We start from the raw sequence: 5191 nt of genomic DNA on the forward strand, positions 1-5191 counted from the left end.
TCATTTGATTTCCAGTTCTGGATGTTTTACTGGTGCTGCTTTACTGAAGATGATGCATGCTCCAGAGTTTTTGCGAATAGACGTTATTTCTTCAACAAACGTGTTGCTCGCTGTCTGTGGGTCTTCTTTTTTTTTCAAATTGGTGATACCGCTGTGCAGTACAATGCCGTTAAGAGGTCTGCTTGCTGCTTTGGTGGTAGCGTCAAGTAGTTGTTGAAGGTTTTCTATGGTGTAGGTCTTTTGGGGCGCGGCAGCAAATCCGTGGGATCGGCTTTGCCTTCTGTGTTGCTTCCCTTTGAGGACTGAATCGTGAAGAACGGCAAAAAGTGGTGGGTATTCTTCTTGGTGTTGTCTTTCGTTGACGTCATTTGAATCCCTGGATTTACGGCTTTTAAAGCGTTGATGTCATTTGAATCCCTGGATTTACGGCTTTTATAGCGTTGATGTCATTTGAACTTGAACTTAATGTGGTGCTTGAGGCTTTATTTTAAGTCTGTTCACTGTCAGGATTTAAATTACTTTCTGCATGTGTGGTGGTTCAGGTCTTGCTGTCCTACCTATTCATTGCAAGCAGGATACATCATGTCGGTAAGTTTGCCCAGTGGGCACCCAGTCTGGTCTTAAAGGTGTTGACTGTTGGTGCTGTAACTACATGGTCTTGAAGGTCATTCCAGGTGTTGATGACATGTTCTGCGAAGTAGTTACTCTGAAAATCAAGCGAGAATGTCCCTTATACACTTTTAGGCAGTTGCCCCGTGTGTCCCAACCTTCCAGTGGATGAAATTCTGGATTTTGTACATGCAGGTATACTGTCTGTTTTTGTTCGGGTGAATCTCGTTTTGTAGATGGTGATTTGTCTGCAGGTTATTGGTCCCCAGGAAGGACACATTGTCAGCGTCATGCAACTTTGTGAAGCTCCACTTTATGGTTGAGGTCATGGACCTTGGTTCAGTTGTTTTGCTGATTATAACTTGTTTGGGGATTTTTTTTCTCCTGAGTAAGTTTGTTGCATGTGCTTTTTAGCTGTCAGATTTTTTTTTTTTTTTTTTTTTTTTAAAGATCATTGATTGCACAGTGAATCAGTATTACATCTGGATGTTCTGAATCGTGCATAGTGTTTGTAGAGAAATGTTCAGTTTTTGACAACCTTCTCTTAATGATGTCCAGGCCATAAGAAGTGCTAAGTCTGTCGGCCTGTACTCCTTTGAGCACTGAGTAGTAGAGCAGGTTAACTCGAGGGAGTTGGTGACTCTTGTGGGTGTCCCGATGTTGTTCCAGATTCCAGACGGTTCTCATCCTTGTCCCTGTCCGGGGTGTTGCTTTCCTCTGAACTTCCCCCCTCTCCCAGCTGTTAGCATTGTTTCTGTCATTTTCCGCTCAGTGTTTCACTGTTTGCAATGGCGACATCACTTTTATGTAACTGCTTCCTTTTCGCCATTGCTTCATCTCTTTTAGAAGGGTCGGTTTTGGTTTTGCTGGCGATAAAGTCATTTGAAAACTTTACAGACATGCTGATTGTGGTGGCTAATGACTTCAGTCGGTCACCTCAGATGTTGAATCGGATCCGGGTGTTGCTGAGTATTTTGCTGCTGACCGGTGTCTGACGTTTTGTTTTTGTCGTGAACACCGGCAGCTGAAATCACTACCTTGATATGTGACGAAGACTGCTACGTTTTGCTCAGGTGTCTTGTTGGACTGCTGGAGGGGCATGACTCACCTGATGGTTTATAGGTTTTAATGGGGGGATGTTGGTGGAACAGTGTCTTTGGAGGGTGTAAACAAAACTTTTGGGGTGGAGGATGCATCCACAGTTGGCTTCATTGGTGCAAAAAAAATAAAGAGGAGTTTTGAAGGATTTTAGGTTGAAAATACACATGCTTTCTCTTCTGTTTGGACTGAAGCATCTGACGTAGCCGCTTGAGTGGTTGGTTCATGTGTGAGTTGGTGGGTCTGTGGTACTTCTTTTTTTATTTCCCGACATTGGTTCTGCCTGGCATTTGTGTTATAGTACTGAAGATCAGCAAGAGACAGAGCTGCGTTTTCCACTGCATGCTCATTCTATGTTTTCCAGGACAGACGTCGCTGTATGGTGTTGTGACATCGATATCTGTTCTGCAACTTTGCTGCTGTGGTAAATGACGTCTTTTCAGTTTGTGTCATTTTTGACTCACTTGTGTATGTGATAATCTGGTGTCGAGTTGTCCGTGTGTTGGTGAGCAAGTGAGTGTGTTTGTGTGTGTGTGTGTTAATTAGACTGTCTTAAAGACAGAGGAATAACTTTAAGTTGCTTTGGATTTTTTTTTTCTTCTAAGTATTACAAACAGCAGACTAGACGAGTTTCTTGAATCCAATAATATACCTTCAGGTTTTGTACGACATCACTCAACTTTATATCACACTTTTTTGTGTTGAATGCATTGATTTTTTATATATAGATCTAATATCTAGAACTAAACGAAAACAGTTCTGTGCATTTATTGATTTCAGAAAGGCTTTTGATTCTGTTTCGAGACAAGGAATAAGGGTTAAACTGTTGCATCACGATGTACAAGGTCACATTTTTTTTGCAACTGTTAACATGTATGTTATAATTATGTCATGTGTTTTTTTTCTCAGTAGACAGAAATTTGATTACTTTTGTTGTTGTGTGGGCGTTAGACAATGAGAACATCTTTCTCTTGTTCTATTTGACTGTATCTCAATGATGTTGGGGATTATCTTTAAAGAATATCTGTCTACTGGCCTGAATGGCAATGAATTTTGCAATTATGTACACTTACTGATGTATGGTACCTTTATATGCTGATGACACACTTTATACTGGCAGATTCCAACTTTATATGCTGATGACTCACTTTATACTGGCAGATTCCAGCAACAGTCAAAAGAAAGTTCTGAAGCAAAATGGCTGTGAGTGGAAACTTGATGAAAACAAAAAAACAAACAAAAACCAAAAAAAACACCAGCAAAGGTTTTTTATATTCAATACAAATAAAAGATTTAAAATGTATTTCAGTTTTGGAAACAAACGCATTCGTGTTCTGGATTTGTTTAAGTATTTTAGGGATAACATTCAGCCAAATCGGAATAAGGTAAGAAAGCAGTGTGTGAACAAGCACAATGGGCAATATTTTCTTTAATGCAAACATTTAGAAATCAAATTTTGCCTTTGAATGTTACTCTTGATTTGTATCAATTGATGGTTGTCCCAGTTGTATTATTATTCTTTGTCACAACAGATTTCTCTGTGTGAAATTCAGGCTGTCCTCCCCAGGGAGAGCGCCTCGCTACACTGAGTGCGCCACCCATTTTTTTTGCATTTTTTCCTGCATACAGTTATTTTATTTGTCTTCCTATCGAAGTGGATTTTTCTGCAGAATTTTGCCAGGGACAACCCTTTTGTTGCCGTGGGTTCTTTTGCATGCGCTAAGTGCATGCTGCACAAGGGACCTTGGTTTATTGCCTCATCCAAATGACTAGTGTCCAGACCACCACTCAAGGTCTAGTGGAGGGGAAGAAAATACTGGCGACTGTGCCGTGATTCGAACCAGTGCGCTCAGATTCTCTCTCTCCCTAGGCAGACGTGTTTGTTACCTCTAGGCCATCACTTCAGTTTTACTATATGGTTGTGAAATACGGGGATATGAAAATATCAGTATGGCAGAGAAATTGCCGTTCAGGTTCTTAAAACTTTTTTTTTTCTTTTTACTCAAGAGAAGTACAATGGATAACTTGATTTATAGGGTGAAACTGGAAAATACACACTTTCACTCCAAATTTAAATTGAGACAAATTAGATTATGGACCTCTCATGTCTGGTGAGTCAGAAAAACTTCTAAAATGTATGACATATTATATAGTTTGTACACAAAAGAGGTTTATAGATCAGCATTGATTAATAACATACACCAAATATTAGTTGAATGGTATTTGATTGTGTTTTGGAATCACAAACATTTTAAATAAAGATTTTTTTTAGGTTGCAATGTCATGACTGCTTTTGAAGTATAATTTTCAAAAGATATGGAGTGATTACTTTTGTTACACCAGTTACAAAAAGAATGTTTTTCAAAAATTGTGAAAAAGAATTTAATCAAATTTTTAATTTTACCCATTGAAACAGGGCTGTAAAATAGAATTCCAAGAGAATACCATATTTTCTATAAAAAAAAAAAATTAAAAAAAAAATGTGACATGAAATGATGAACACTGTTAGCGATGAATTTCATTTTATAATGGAGTGTCCAAACTGTTCTGATATTCGTAAAAGAATGTTACCTGATAAATATGTATATCCCAAGTCTGTATTTTCATTTTGCAATCATTTTCTGCAAGTAAACGAATTTTCCTCAGTAGAATTCATTAATACTTGCAATGTTGGATAGGATATGTGTTTGCATTTGTATTTCTTTTTATCAACAGATTTCTCTGTGTGAAATTAGGGCTGCTCTCTCCAGGGAGAGCGCGTCGCTATACTACATTTTTTCCTGCGTGCAGTTTTATTTGTTTTTCCTATTGAAGTGGAGATCAGCTTGAAGAGAATTGCAGTTGTCTAATCTGGACAGTATAAAAGAAAGTTGGCAGCAGCATTGGAAAGAAAAGAGCAAATTTGCCTAATCTACGCAACTGACAGAACCGACTGTGGCACAAGTGTTTGACACATGCGTCCATGTAGATGCCAAGGTTTCTTACAGACTGAAAGAAAGGTACGTCACAGCCAGAGACAGACATAGAGGTAGAGGTGACCTGTTTTATCTTTGATTTGCTGCCAGGTGACAATTTGCTTAAGTTTTTTTTTTCTCATTCATCCACATCCTCAATGCACTTTTTCAAACTGCAGGCAAGAGAAAATATCTGTAAGAACAGTTGTTGAGCTGGGAATCATCTGCAAGGAAATGGTATGAGAGACCTGACTGATGAATGACAGCGCTGAGAGGCTGTGTGTACACAGTAAATTAAACTGGACCCAAGACTGTACCTTGTGGCACCCCATACTTCAACACAGATGGAGTGGATCTCCAACCCGTTTCCTCAGTGTGAAACAGAAGAACCAGGCGTGCGCCCCAGTCTTATTCTTTCTTCCAAACACATTCGTGTGTGTACTTCGTGTGTGTACTGAAGTGGATGGGAAGGGATCAGAGACATGGCAGATGTGCATGTGACCCTACTTGCAGGCGGCACACAGCAAACA

The sequence above is a fragment of the Babylonia areolata genome, chromosome 29 (genome assembly GCF_041734735.1).
Source record: "Babylonia areolata isolate BAREFJ2019XMU chromosome 29, ASM4173473v1, whole genome shotgun sequence".
NCBI classification, from domain to species: domain Eukaryota; kingdom Metazoa; phylum Mollusca; class Gastropoda; order Neogastropoda; family Buccinidae; genus Babylonia; species Babylonia areolata.